The sequence below is a fragment of the Falco peregrinus genome, chromosome 1, assembly GCF_023634155.1.
Source record: "Falco peregrinus isolate bFalPer1 chromosome 1, bFalPer1.pri, whole genome shotgun sequence".
Lineage (NCBI taxonomy): Eukaryota > Metazoa > Chordata > Aves > Falconiformes > Falconidae > Falco > Falco peregrinus.
Window position 1 is genome coordinate 27240927 of NC_073721.1, and position 15930 is coordinate 27256856.

Here is a 15930-nt window from a genome sequence, read left to right on the forward strand (position 1 = left end):
CTTGATTTTTTTTTTATAGTTTACTGAAGACATTGAGTATGTTGGTAGATGACAAATAAAAACCTGTAAATCAGAACCTACAGGAAGGTAGTACAATAAAGATACTAATTTACATATTTCCTGCTATTGTGCAGCAAAACTTACCCAGTCAGCTAGAAGTCTGTTAATTTTTATTCTTATATGAGTACATTGAATAGTCCCATTGAACTTGGTGGCAATTCCCATGGTTTAAGGTGGAGGTTTCTGAATTTAATTTCCTCATATTCACTCATCAGCAGTAACAGTAGCTCCAGGTGGTGTATCAGGCCTTGTTACTGAGGAGAGATCCCCCAAACCTCGGTAAATACTTGCACTCCGTTAAATGAGAAACCCATGCTGCTGTCTTTGCCATCCCCATTGCCTCAGCTCTGCACCTGCCTGAACAGTGTTAGTACAGTGGCTGGAAAATAGAGGGTGGGCACAAACAAGGTCTATTACCATGTACTGAAGGAAGCTGCCCTGAAGTGTGATGACATGATGTTCTTACTCATGCCCTTTAGTGTTAGGTAGTCCTGGGAGGAGCAGGGAGTTGGACTCTGTGATGGTGATGAGTTCCTTCCAACTTGGGAAATTCCACGAACAGAAGTGGCCCATGTGGAGATACTTTTTGGGTTGTTTGTATCTTCATACAAGCAGGATTATGAGCTGCAGGGGCATGGCACTTTGTCTGTATATCACACATGCAACTGTTACAGACAGACTAAAAATTGATTCTTACCTTCTTTCCAGCAGTCCTGAGTACCTGTGTAGAAACGCCAGCAGCACTTGCTTGGGGGGAATATAAAATCAAGTACTGTTTTAAGAGTGCATTGATTTAGTATACATTATCATTGTTTAATGGTACAAGCAGATGTCCTGGTCCTGCTGTAGCCGCAGTGCCTGCGTTTTAGATTCTGTAAGTGCGTGTTCACACACAATCTCTGTCTTTACAATTCCTCTGTTCTTAGAGCAAGTGGGCGATTACAGCAATTGTGCTTTTTTAAACCAAGTCAAGCTAGGTACTTGCCACGTATCCTACCTGTAAGCTAGGACCGGTAATAAACAGTGGTTCGGAAAAGCTTTTAAAAACTTCTCTGGCTTTTTACTTCTGGGCTTCTAGGCCACCCTACTTATAAATTCAGTCTTCAGCAATTTCTAGCTGACTTTCTTCCCCACTGCTCACTCTTCTAGCCTGCAGCTATTCGTTTCTGTTTCCTGACTAAATCTCTTCATCTCACTTTCTCTCCAGCTCCTGTGAATTATAAACCACATGTCTGAGCACAGAATAACTGGAAATGAACTCCACAGTTTAGGATTTATGCCTTGTTCTTTCTGTAAAGAGGACTATTGCAATTTACAGTCTTGTCCATTTTTCTGCATCTTTGCTTCCTCTGGAATTAAGTTGTGGTAGTATACAAAGAAATCAGCTAATATAAGGGTTCTTGGGTAGTCCCAAGATCTTTCACAGCAGAAATTATTCTTGAGTTAATATGTACTTTATTGTTATCACATGTTACAGACCAGAGAATTTTTATAACTCATAGAGATTAACAAAAAATGCCATTTTAGGTACTCTTTGCAGTCAGTGTATGGTAAAAGGAAATGGAAATAATTCCTTGTGTAAGTTGGTTTCAGCTATAACTTGTGTTATAGGAGGAGTTAATCTGTCCATTAAATTCTGAATGAATGCAAAAGGAATGTTTGGATCCATTCCAGAACTGTCCTAAAGTGTGTGGCTTATGTGATTCTGTGATTATACAGAGATTTGTGGGCAAAAAGAAATAACATGGCGAAGCATATACCTTGTTGTACTTATTAGTTTGTTCCACCCTTTGCCATCTACGACAAAAGATGTGAACAGAGGAGAAAAACAAAGTTCAGAAGCTACAAGTATTTTATAAAAATATTTTTAAATGGAGAGGAAGTTGCCAGCACATCAGTGTGTTTTTTAGTGATATCTGATATTCATCAGATATTTGACATTTGGGTACCAAATTGATCTGAATCTTAAGATACAGTTATCTAATTTACTTTGACTGAATATCTCTGCCATGCATGGTCCCCATATAACTCTCTTCAAGGTTCAGAGAAATCCTATTGCTTGTAGGGAGGCTGGCATCAATCCTCAAGCATTGAAAACAAAAGATTCTGTCAATAACTGAATGACAGGAATATGATTAGTTCCACTGATATAAATCTTTAAAAAAATCACTTAAATTACACACCTGCTTGATAAATCTAATTAAATGTATTTTAAGAATACTAATGTGTTAGTACCAGATAATAGTTCAATAAAGGTTATCAGGTACAGTATCAGTGATCATACATTAAATGTATTAAGATCTGGATAAAAATTAGACCTTAAAATAACTGTCACTAAGTGGGTAAATTGTTACAGTTACACACAGAAGCACTCTTAACTGAAATCTATAATAAGCCTGAATATTTTTCAGTAACCTGAGATTCCTGTACTTTTTTTCCTCAGTCATCTGAAAGTGATTTAAAGTCTTTGCTGAGAAAAATTTACTGCTAGATAATGGCACTTGTACGTAATGGTGCAGATCTTTTCATGACTCAGTTATGAAAATGTGCATTTGCAGCTATCTAAAAGTCATTAAAGCTTAAAAAAAAAGGGTTGTATCTACAAAATATAACTGTTCTAGACAGTGATTTTGGAAATAATTTAGAGGTCAAATAAATGTAATGCCAAAGTGGCTAATGCTGTTATGGGTATGTCTTTCTGCTCTTCTATACTGAATGGCTTAGTGGTACTTCATTAACTTATGAGGTATTACTGCAGGGCTGGGAAGTGCCCAGATGCTATGAAAATTGTCACCAGACAGGACGGGCCAAAATTCTTAGCCCTTACCAATAATGGTGTTAAAAGCCAAGGTGTATTGAGAGTTTAGCTGTGGTCTGCAAGTTAATTCTTCCTACGTGCCAATTTGTAGGTTTCAGTTACTAATAGATATGTTGTGCAAATGCATTGTGCTTGCTTATGTCGTAATTTAAAGATACAATCTGGAGCTTAGATAGGACTATTAAACTAATTTTGAATTTCATAGCCCTGGTATTGAAAGCAATATCCTTTGCAGTATAGAATTCCGTGAATGTTACGTGCCTTAGTATGTACTAGGTGACTTCATCGTTTTAGAGATGATGCTGAAGCCCAGGTTGCAGGGCTATGCTTCTTTAAGTATCCAGTGGGATTGTTGTTTGCGTGCCTGTATTCTCACAAATCACTTAAATTTGGCTTGCTTTGTAGCCTGGGGATAACTTGGTGGATTAATTTGTAAGATGTATCTGATTAACTTCTTACAAACTTCTGAATGAAACACAAAGGAATAATAAATGTTATCCAGCCCTGTGTTTGGAACAGTTGGATTGTTAGACTACTGATCTGTATTAGCATGAAGATTTTGCTTGGAAATTCCTTTTCTTTAGCTTCGTCTGTCAGAATCAGGGACACTTTGTGGTTTCTTGTGCTTTTTCAGGCCATAGAAGATTTTTCTCCTCCAAGTTCCTTAAATTGTAACAGGGGTAGATAAGGCTTCCCCCACGCCCCGCTGCCCCCGTTTCCCCTTTTCTCTACACTATAAAAGAGAGACACCATCTGACAACCCTCCTTGGGATAGTGTGTATAATTCCAGTTGCCTGTGTTCAAGAAAGATGAGCATGGGACAGAACTGGTGTACCAGAATACTGGGAATTGCTGGTGGTGAGAACACGCAACTCTTATGAGCAGAAACTTCAGATCTGGGAGCAGTTGTGGCCAGAAAAGGATTTACTGAGGAGGCTGAGGTGGCTGCAACTTCCCCTTCCCATCTTTAGCATTGCTTACTGAAGCACATGCTCCAAGGCATGTGATGGGGGAACCAGCTATGCAGCTCTTCCATCCTGGCTTTGTTTATGTGGAGCAGGAAGAGAAACCTAGAAAAGGAAAGACTGGTTTAAATTAAGACAGCACTGGTGTAAGAACAGATGTCCATGGATGTGTTTAAGTTCAGACACGTGAGCTTTAAACCCTGTCAGGCCAGCGTTTCAGAGTGATTTGATGAAAGGGGTTATATGGCATACTTGCTTATGATAATCACGTATTAACATAATGACCTGAGGATCTCGTGCAGCACCATGCTTTTACGAAAGCTTCCATCTACAATAAGTTGTCTTAAGATTTTTGTAACAGATTTCAGTCTAAATTTCCCTTGCCTTACAGAGTTCTGTAGCAGTCCATGGTTGTTAAGGCTCTGCCTTTTTCCCTAGGGATTCGTATGGAGAGCTGTACAGTTTGTAGAAATTCTCAGCTTTTTTTCTTAAGGTTCTTAAGAAAATAATTTGAAGTGAAAGTAACATGCTTTGTAGTAGAAGTGCCCAAGTCCATGACTGTACCAATTCTGTAGTAAGTTTTGTTACAGCTATAGTAGGTGAGAGCTTAAAAGAAGCTGATGAATTCTGGGTTGGGTTCTGAATGCCACTGTCTTTATCCTGAAAGGAGGCACCAAAGGGTATGTCTGTTTCCCCTCAAAAAATCCCTCTCTGAACTCTGATCTGACAGGCTGCCAATAACTGACCTCTACCTGCTCCTTCCTGTTAAATATTTGTTTGTGAATTATATGTTTTCTGGAGGTTTTACAGAATCCAGTTTTCCCCCTCCATTATCTCTCTATTCAAGACAGCATTCTCCTTCAGGAAAATATTTAAGCACGTGCTTATCAGTCATTCAGATGTTAAAATGCAGGTGAGGTGCTATGCCTGTGTGATTAGCAAAGGGTCGATTTTGTTTGAGAGCCATGTAGTTGCTATGGCCAATTAAAATTAAGTGGAAGTTTCACTTCGTTTGGAGGGGGGAGATGGTGACCTTTCAAATGTATTTAAAAATATATATATACATGCGCAATTTTATTGAATGGCTTTTTCTCTTCTGTCAACACATTTGACTTGGATGTACCTTTGCATCTAGATGAAAAAGAGAAACTACATCCTTTGATATCAGGCAAATTCATGCAAGCTTTTTCTTGGGCAGCTGGTGAAGGAAGTACTTTTCTGCAGCGCCTGTTTCTCAGCTGATAAATTCTGCTTCACGCAGGTGGTAATGGATTGTGTATTTTTAAGGTTTATCAGGATTCTCGTCTGTTAGGGTTTCATGTTAAGAACTGTGGGAAATGTTTGTATGTTTAGGTTTTCTTAGTGCTTCCTAGTTGATTTTTTAAAAACAGCTATAACACTGAATCAGATAACCTGATGAATCTGTCAGAATTGGAAATGTGTTCTAAAAATTGTGTCCACTATAAGAATGCTCTGATTCAATAAACATTTCTTCCTTTAAATATTCAGCAATTAATGCTAGATGGTTTTATTTTAATGTGCCAGGAAACATAAATGAAGAAACAACTGCTGGAATTTGATGGCTCAGTAACACACAAACTTATTGAATGGGCCAAAGCAGTTGAGCTTGATCCCAAATATCCTCGGTATTCATGTATGTTGAAATAGATTATTGTAATGGTTAGCAGATTTTGATAACACATTTTTACATGTTTTCTAGGAGAAAAGACATTGTACTGTGTTAGGAGATGGGGTACTTTTAGATACTATTAATATTTTTCATGCAAGTTCTTTGGCTTCAAGATTCCAAATAACAGGGAGTTAAGGCTAACTGTGTTTTTAAAATGTTTAATAGATAAAAGCAAAGCATGGGAACAAACTTAAGTTGTTATCATAGTTATTTAAAACCCCAGTGCAGAACTGTTGCCTGAGATTAGGTTCTGTACCAGAATAATAAAACCAAATTGAGAAAGCTGTATCTTTTGCTGCAGCTACATAAAGGTCAGTTCCATGATGGATAAAGGTCCTGTCCTTTCCAGGATGCACAGGTGTCTTGTGCGTGCTCAGTAACTCTGGGATGTTCTGGATGCATTAGGTTTATTGCATGTACTCAGATGAGCCCTAGAGAATACAGGCTGTAATTCTGATGTGCGGGTGGGATGTTGGATTTACGCTGCATATCCTGTATGGTTCATCTGCTTGTGCTCTGTACATCTGGTGCATCTAGTAACTGTAATGGGGATGGTAGATATCTGATAATCCAGTGAAAAGAGAAAAATTAAGTGAAATTATTTTGCCAGAAACATCTTTAATTTACAGTACTACTTATTAGAAAAGGGCAGTTGGTCATTTCTTGGCTGATTTTTGTGATGCAGAAAAAATACGTACATTTTCAAGTAAACATACAACAAAGGAAGTAGAACAAGCATTAATGTATTCTTTTAAAAATTCACTCCAGTAAAAAAAGTATGGATCTTTTTACAAGAAAACACTGGCCTGATGAATAATTTCTGCTCAGATAAACAAACTAGCATATGTTTATGCTATTGGTGCCAGTCAGAAAGATATATTATCAGAAGTCCTGAGGAAATTTGTGCAAAGGCCGTTAAAGGTTCATTTTTAAAAAAAAAAAAGTTATTTAGAAATAGAGACAATTTGTAAAATCCTCCAGCCTTGCTCTTGCATTCTCATAGTATGCAGGATACATTCCAAAATACTTTTGTCTTGAACGCCTGCAAGAAAGATTTAACTTTCTTACTGAAGAAGATATGAAAAAGTCTTAAGTGCTTCCAGCTATTGCAAATTACAGCTTCAGGTAGTTAAACTCCTGCTATTTTCAAGCACCCCTCTTTAGAGGGAAATACGACATAAAATATTTCAGGAATTTAGTGTTTCAGATACAGTCTTTGTTTTAACTAATATGTGACAAATTGTATTAACTTTACTCTCTGACTTTTAAGTATTTTCTCAATCCAGCTTTCTTGTTCCTTTATGTGTTTATATAGCAAAGAAATTAGTTGAGTATCAACTTTGGTTCATATCTATGTATGCTATCTCTTTTACTTCCTCCTTTCAACACACTTGAATTAACTGTATGTAATTAGAAGCATATTAGATATATTTGTTAACAGTACAGATTATGTGATCCAGATCCAATAAGAAATCTGTTATAGCTTGCAAAATTTTACTTATAGGTATTAGGGCTAGATACTCTGATACTTTAAAGAAAATAAACTATTTTCCCCTCAGCTTTTATGTCCTCAAAATGAAGCCATGGGGAAAAACTTTAAAATGTAGTTGAAAACGAACATTTTCATTAGGTACTGCATCTAGCATGCAGATTTTTGTAGACTGGAAGACTTCTCACACATTCTCTACAGATGGGACTGTATATCCCCTGAAATGTTGTGACCCCTCATGCTGAACTGCCAAAACTTCTCAAAAGAGATGAAGCTGTGAGGCAGAGCAGGAGTCAGCAAAGGCAATGGCACTGAAGAGGTATGGACATTATTCCAGTTAAATGTTTCGGTTTTGGAAAAGTTCTGGGTTCTCTAAAGTGTTGAACTTTTCAGCTACAGTTAGAGATTTCCCAAGAAACCTGACACTCACTGAAATACTTCTGCTGTTAAAATTCTGTGTTAACTTTCTTCGACAAGCCAGCTGATACGAACTTCTGTCTTTTTTTTCATTAAAATGTCTTACAGCTCCTCTTTCAGTTAATCAATTTAAGAATTGGATATCATGATGGAGTATCTATCACACCCCTAGAAGAGTTGACCTAATAATTAGTTATTCACAGTGGTTTATTTCTGCCATGTACATCCCATTTAAATTTATCAAGACTCAACTTCCTGGAATTGTTTTTTGGTATGCCCATATCTGATATTAGAACCCCGTTCTAGACAAGTTCTTGCTGTACAGATACTGACAAGCTGTTGGTAACACTCTCTGTATTTATATTAAACTGACTTTCTTCAGTCTGTCTCTAGAATACAAGTTTTCTTGTAGATTTTTCTTGTAACCCTTTCTGAAGCTTTCCTATTCATTAAATTCATACATTAGGGAATTATTTTTTTATGGTGATAAATATTTTCATAGCAATCTGTCTTTATGCCAAGATTAGCAATGAAATTCCTGGTTCTTAAACTTTGTTGTGCAGAGGGTGGGTGTTTTCTGGGAGTTAATAGCTTCTGAGGTCCATTTTAATGGAGATTTTCTGTAGAGTTTCCTACCAATGTTTGTGTTTTTCTTTATTGTTGCCCTTGGGGCCAGAAAATTTTCTGGTGGATTCCCAAGTCGTACAGTGAACTTAAATGGAAATAAAGCCTGTGATAATGATTGGTATAAACAACTGACACAAACATTAATAAAGCGGTGTAAACAATTGACATAAAATATATTGATAATATGAGGTGTCCGTTATCTCCATTCTCAAACCCTTTGTAGCATGGTGACCTTTTAAAGATAATTTCCTGAGTAACTACTTCTCGTTATGATCATTGTAGTCATTATAAGATTGTTTCAACCTTTCTTGTAAACATATGTATCCATATACGTGCTGTGCCATCAGTGACAGCTGTGCACAGGGCTGTTCATTAGATGCTTACTTAATGAGCTGTGGATTTTTAAAATTCTAGTAATTTCAGAGAGATGTTTAATTGCATGTGCAAATGCCAGAAGCAGCAACTAGCTGAGTCGCCTACTCATCTGTTGAATATCTTGAGCGAACTGCCAGGTAGAAGAGGGAGCTGAAAAGTATCAGTAGGTGGCAGAAAAACACTAGTATCGTAACAGAAAAGCGTTGCTTTACCTGTGTAACCAGAACATGATGTCTCTGCCTTTAAAATATTGTAAAGCTTTGATCTTCTTTCTCTTCTTTGAGCTCTAGAGCCCTTATCAACATTGTCTTGACAACAACCTTTTCCTCTATTGCCATATTACTGCTCTCCAGCTAGTACAAAATCTGCCATCTGAGGGAACTTTTCAGATGCTTTGATGCAAAGTGGACAGCTTCTTTTTCTGTGATGCTCAGCGAGGACTGAGAGCTGGTGAAATGAGAGTGTTCACAACACTGAGAACCCTTTATCTAACACAGGAGTTCCTCTAGGATACTGCAACTGCAGTTTGGAATAGTTATTTTGCTGTTCTGTGGGTGTGTTTTGCTAGGTCATTTTTGTATCAGTCTGAAACAGTGAACTCTGAGCTTAGGACTCGAGTCTTTAATCTGCACAGCATGGTCTTGCATCTAGCAGTGCTTATTAGTTCAAAGGGCAATGCTGTATGAAAATGATGTGTCTGACTTCCATGGGCTCTGGAAATGATACGGCTGTGTCAACACTATGCTGTGTCTCGGGCTAAGAAGATTGGCTAGATCCAAGTTATATGAGGACCCAGTTCTGGAATTTATACCTGCAGCACTATTGTTGCTCAATCAGTCTGCCAACAGTTTTAGCCTTGTGTCCTCAATTATCTCATCTTTGCATTTTGATAGGACGCGTCTTAAGTATTTTAATGGTTGCTTATATGAGAAAGGACTGGCTTGGATCAGTTACAATTCTGTTCTCAGCTCCTCTGGAGCAATTGAAAGTAATATAAAATTAAATATAAAATATTCCTGTGGTATTTACAAAACTCCGTAGGAGGTTTAGGTGTTACAAAAGCAGGGTGGTAGGATTTTTAAATGTTACGAATGATGATACTGTACAGTGTCCAGTAGTACATATTATTTACAACAACTACAGTGGGTATTATTGTCTGTGAGTACTCTCTGTGTCTGTGTATGTCTTAGAGCTGATGTGAGGACAGCCCCCCACTTTGCTACCATGATTCCAAAATAGCCTTTTCCTGAAACCTTTTAAGGAGACACTTCTTTTGTCTTACTGTGATGGCCAACAGTGAAAGGTGGGGGCATGTTTCCCTCATGATGAGGAGAGCACGAAGACCTGAAGGAGGAACTGAAATGAAGTTTGTCTGAGAAACACAAAGTTAGAGAAGAATAGAAAGTTCAGTTACAATATTTGGATTATTCTAGTCAGGCTCCAGACTCTGCATTCAGCCATAGCTGATGCCTATCGTGAGAACATACACTGTAGGAAGTTTGGGAGAAAAGAGTGAATTAGGAGGTATTTGGAATATAGCTGTGTTTGCCATAAAATGTTTAATCTGTTACTTTACAGGTTACATTTATTTACATTACCTTTGTCAATTTGAATGGGATCATGCAAAGCGAATTGCAGAATACTCGAGGTCTTAACATCATAGAATAGAAACATATAATCATTGAGCTTGGAAAAGACCCTTAAGATCATCAAGTCCAACTCTAAACCTAACACTGCCAAGTCAATTTCATTTTACAGGTTCCTTATATTTTAATGTTTAAGTGCATTGGTCCAGGATTTCTCTTCTGTTTCTGTGAGACTACAAGACTATAAAAGACTGTTTCCCAAGAGAATTTGTCACAGGATGTGTCCTCCTGGGAAAAGTCCTCTACTGTTCTTCTCTTCAAGTGTTGATATCCTTTTCCACAACTTAGTGAGTAGAATCCTTTGAGGAAGATATAAACAGTTATTATTTCCTTTTATGTCTTATGATATAATGTGATTCGAATGGATTTAATACCTTAAATATGATCTCTTATACTGCATTAAAGTGATTTTATGTAATGCCAACCTTTGAGAAATATTACATAATTGTAGTGCATTTCATGTGACTGTACCACAAGTTTTACTTGGATAGACCTTGAATAAGACATACATTTCTGACAGAAGTGTGTGATGGACAGAATTTTAAAGATAACACAATTTTTAACCATCATTGCAACAATCAACCCTCAACTATCATCCACTGAAAACAGTTCAAAATAATTTAAACTGAATATCCATTTAGTAGGTATTTTTATTCACTAAGAATTGCAGTATAGGATGGATTAATGCCTTGGAGTACACAGTATTATCTACCTATATGATTTTCCTCTGTAGTCAGGCTTTGAAGTTACAAATCAAAGTGATTTGTATGTTCTGGTTTGTAGGACACTAGAAAGAAACAGTTCTTCAAAGAGCATGTATTTTAAAAGAAATGTAAAGCACAACTTCCAAACAGAAGAAATAATAACTTGTGGTTTTAACAACAAAGGAAGAAGTTTAGTAATGAACTGTATTAAAGGCCCTGAATCTGCCGCAACAGCTATTGGATGTTTATCCTAACTTAAGTATGTATGAGTTTATTTTATAGCATCCAGTAAAAAAAAAACAACTTGTAAAATCAGTCTTTGACTCACAGTTTAACACTGTAATTGATAACTTGCTGGTAGTGACTATGGAAGCTAATCCAATAAAGCATAATTTTTATTGTAATTCCTATAGATGCTTTTTAAGTAATGTGGATTGTGGTTCATTCACTACTATTTATTATGTGCATACTCTATTTACATGTATTTTAATTTCTGTAGTTCCTTTTTGCTTGATTTGTATCTTTAATACCTTATGGATTAAACACTGGATGAAAATGATGTTGGTATTTAGAGGACATCAAAAGTAAAAATTGCATAATAAATGTAAATGAGGTGGGAGATTACTGAAACAATCTGTTTTAAGTTAATTTAAATTCTTGCAGAATAATTATTTGCTTTACAGAGAAGAAAAAAGCAAAATCTTTAATTGCTAGCTAAATACAGACTATATGGTTTGCTATGACAGTCAAACCTGTGTATGGAAATAACCATGTAATCATACAGTTCCAGGAGTTTTCAAGTTGAATTATGCAAACCCTGGCAACTCTTTCCGCAGAGAGCTCTAGAGGAAGTGTGTGGGGCAGAGGAAGAAGGGGGTTTTCTTAAAAACACACAAACTTTTTATGTATCTGGGAGAAAAACAATATAACAGAGAGGGGACAATTTCTGGTCAACAGTTTATTCCTTATACTTTTGCATATAGTATTGCATCAGTTTGGCTGTGGGAAATAAGAACAACATGCAGTACTCTTGTGTAAGTATTTTCTGTATTTTGGGGAAAAAACCACTGCTGCTTTTGGGAATGTCTATTTTAGAAGCAAGTCTTCAATAAATGTTTGCACATTTTTACTTTTGTGCTTCAGAAAAGCACACAACATAGGCAGTGCTTAGTGGAATCAAATATGCATCTAGTATACTACAAAAACTTATTCAAAAGTAACTGCTTTACTATATGAAGTCTAGGAAAGTCCTCTGCTTTCTGCATTTAGTCAGATCTGTTAAGTGGAAGGTGCAAGAAGTCCTGTCATAGACTAATTTGCATTAAGAGAGATTTCTTCCTTATCTTCATTAGTATTTGGCTTAAATCCTGAATGATTTCATTAGCTATGTAAATGCTTAATCTCTTGAAAATCCTGCTAAGCTCTTGCCCTTGTTGAAAGCTGTGGTAATTTGTTCTAGTTAATTTTGTGTTTAAATACATTGCCTTTCAGTTACACTAAATTTTCCTTTTTTTCTTTTATGACTTAATGGAGAGATGTACAGGAATACTAATTTTACCCCGTTTGTCATATTATTTTGCACCCCTCTGCTATTTGCTCTTACTAGATTATTCTTTAAGCAATACCAATTTATTCAGTTTGTCAGTGCAGTCACTGCAATTGTATGTAAGGTAAAACTACTTATGGAAGTCGATGCTTTTAGTCCTGTTTTTTAAACATACAGTGGTATTTATGAGACAGCTGTAATGTATGCTTTAATTATTCTTTTGACACATGACTTTGATCTGTTCAGAGTTTTCTATACCTCTTTCAAAGGAAAGAACAGTTTGTAAAAGGTTGCAGAGGAAAGTGCTGTTATAAATCTGTGCTTGATAATCTTACTGCAAATATATAAGAAACCTAAATAGCCTTCTTTCTTTGTTTTCCACTGGAAGTGTACAGCATTGCTGTTACCTATTTTGTGTTGATATAGGGGAAAAAATGGCATTTATACTAATTCTGGAAAATTTGTTTTGAAGTCTTTTAATGGGGCTGTATTGTAAGGGGATATGTTACAAGCAGTTGGATAAATTTTTATCCCCTCCAGGATGCTGACTGCTTCATCAATGGGGAGAATGTAAGAATGTGGAGTTAAATCAGAAGGTAGAATGGTTTCCTAGTTTAAATATAAACCAATGCATGTACTAACATAAGTATAAACAGGAATATATAAACAGGGAATGGCTTATGGAAACAAACAAAACAGGCAGCATTCTCGAAGAGAAAGTGGTGGTGGAACTGCCTTCAAGCTACTTCTGTGTTCTCACGATCTAGTGGATTGAGAAATTAGAAAGAATCTTGGCCTTTGTGGTCTCTTTTAGGGTGCAGGGATGCATGCTTGCTGCCTTTTTACCAACCAGTTCTCCCAAGTCTTAGGAGACTTTACAAGAAATTCTCAAAGCGTATTTACAACCATCTCTGCGTTGAGGAAGGATCCCTTTAGAGCACATAATCTAAACCTGGGTATAGAAGCCTGGTAGGGACTTTTCTACTAGTAAAGAACCTGTTTCCCAGTTGGATCTTATCCTGTTTTCACATCTGTCATTCAACCGTCTTTTGGATGTGTGGCTACACGCCCACTCCTTCATCTGTCAGTGGAGATAGTCTTCTAGGTATTTATAATCTCTGCTAGAAAGGATATGGAATATCCAAGTCCTTGGAGATTATCCTTACTGTGCCACAATGAGCAAGCACTAAGGTAAGACAAGAGCACTGAGATATGACACAAGGCCAGAACCACTCTCCAAAATAAGGGCGCTTTCCCTGGCAGCTCAGTCTATGTGGCATTTCTGGAATTTCTCCATCTCTGGAGATCTGCAGTGATGCCACCTGGAGTGCAGTTTTTCCTTCTTCAAAATCTATTCATTAAATATTGCAACACTTAGCAAAGCATGACTGTTGTTAGTGTGTTAGAACAAAAGAACCAGAAGATTCTTCCCTAAGTAACATAGTTGATAGGTGTTTGTTTGAAATGTGCATATGGTTGGCCTCTGAAGAAGAGGGTAAAGCAGAACACCGTTTCGCAAAATCTTTCACAGCCTGTCCTTCTCTTCTGCTGCGGAGTCCCACTAATAAATCTGTAGGTCAAACTGAAAGGAGTGCAAGTCTCAAAAGTACCTGCTCTGATCGGCTCAAGTATTGGAACATCCGTAGTGTAACTGCGCTGTTGTGTCAATACACGTACAATAATTTATGGTTCTTTCTATTCAATTGTCTGTTTTAATTTTCTGAAAATTTCTAAGCAATGCTTTAAGTATCTTTCATTTCTTTGAATATGATAAAGATTCCTAGATACCTGAAGATGCATAGAAAAAGATGTTTAAGGAGAAAATAATTCTTTATTAGAGCTTGGTTACCAGATAAACCGAGTCCCCAGAAGGTACTTGTAAAATGCTTTGTTTAAACTACAAGCATTGCACATTAGTAGAGCATCTTTTATATATTAAAAAGTTTTAATTGGAGAACGGTTCTTGATAAAGATACATAAGTTGGGTTTTTTTTCCTCTTAAATAATCCTTCCCATCTGCAGTTACAGCTGTAATTCCCCCCAGCCTGTTACCAGATACCATATCTGGACACCATACATGCATTTGCAGTCCGTAACTGAAGCTGTATATCAAACCAGCACTCATTTCTCAGCAATCCCCAGTAAAGAATTTTCTCTTCAGGTGTGTTTTCATGCATTTGTTTTTGTGGGTCTACTTAGTTTCTCTGATAAATCGTGAATTAAGTATCCTTTAGTTAAATTAAAATGTTAAAAAACAAAGTTACTGTTGCTTACCTCTCATAGAATTTCAGTTGGAAGGGACCGACAACAATCATTAAATAAGTAACGAAAAGTGGAAAATGAAGCTTTTTGGTTGCAAAATGTAGCAAGACCGTAGCACATCCTTTCAGTACGAGAAATAAGCCACTGCGTTATGTTGTTATAGGAAGACACTTCACTATGTTATCTGTGGAATAAACTCTAAATTGGCATTCCAATGGCTGTAAATCTCCTAGTAATTAATGACTGATTAGGATGAAAAAATTTCTGCAGGATATGTAGCCTTACAGTGGTCTTCTAAATGATACCTAGAATACAGAAAATGCGTGCCTTGAGAGCGCCTTAGTGGGTTGCTCTATGGCAGTGCTCTTCCATCTTGCTTTTCTCTGAACATTTGAATTTTCTCTCCTGAAACAGCAAGTAGTATTTTTAAACAGGTTTAAAATGTGTATACCAGCTAATAGGTGTAATAACAATTTAAGTGACTTGCACTGAGGAATATGAGCATTACATACTGCATCTAGGTTTGCCGTTTTAACACCTGTATGTCTTCCTTAAGTCTCGCTTCTTCTCTTGGTAGGACTGGGACTGGCAGCAGGAGCCCACATCCTTAGTTGCACTGAGAATTTTGAAAACCTGAAGCTATATAGTTACTCTTTAAATATTCAGTTATAAGTTTGGGTTGGTTTTTTTTTTTGGGGGGGGGGGGTTGGTTTTTTTTTAATTTTTAATAGCAAATACTTTGTCAGAATGTCAGTCTTGTTTATTGAAGTTACAGAAATTTATTATGTGACACATTTTGCTCTTTCCCTGTAAATTAAATGTTAATTTCACAAATGAATGTGCTTGTGCTGTAACTTCTACAATACTGTTGGAATGGGGACTAAAAATAGCAGTCTGTATTTTGTTATTGCTGCTTTACTTGGTGTTTTCAAAAACTGCCGTTGACAGCCTTGTAATAAAGTAAGACTAACTGGGCACTTGTGTTCTGTCAGATAAGGCCTTATCTACACAAGAGACTTTTGTTCCTGTGAACATTCAGCATGTAGAGCTAATAAATTATTAAAGGAGGATGCTACATTACTTTCTGGCTTATATATTCCTAACAGCAGTATTACAGTTGCAAAAAAACTTTATTTCTAGTGATGTGCCAGTCACTAAATTGTTAACTTGAAATTTCATCTTTTATGCTAAATTTGCAATGCTGTAAGAATATAAATATTCTCATATTTAATGTAGATCATGAACCTGGGTCATGGAAAGCAGAAATAAAGCATTTCTAGTTACCTACAACACAAAAAGCTTCAAACTTGCAATTTAAAATCTGAAGCTGA

At 36.6% G+C, this 15930-nt stretch overlaps 1 long non-coding RNA gene across 1 annotated transcript; it reads left to right on the forward strand.

Annotated features, from left to right (window-relative positions):
* Nucleotides 1-15574, forward strand: LOC129782855 (uncharacterized). Its single transcript, XR_008744971.1, has 2 exons — nucleotides 1-11825; nucleotides 12878-15574. It is a non-coding gene; the product is annotated as an uncharacterized LOC129782855 (long non-coding RNA).
* Nucleotides 15575-15930: the final 356 nt, after the last annotated feature.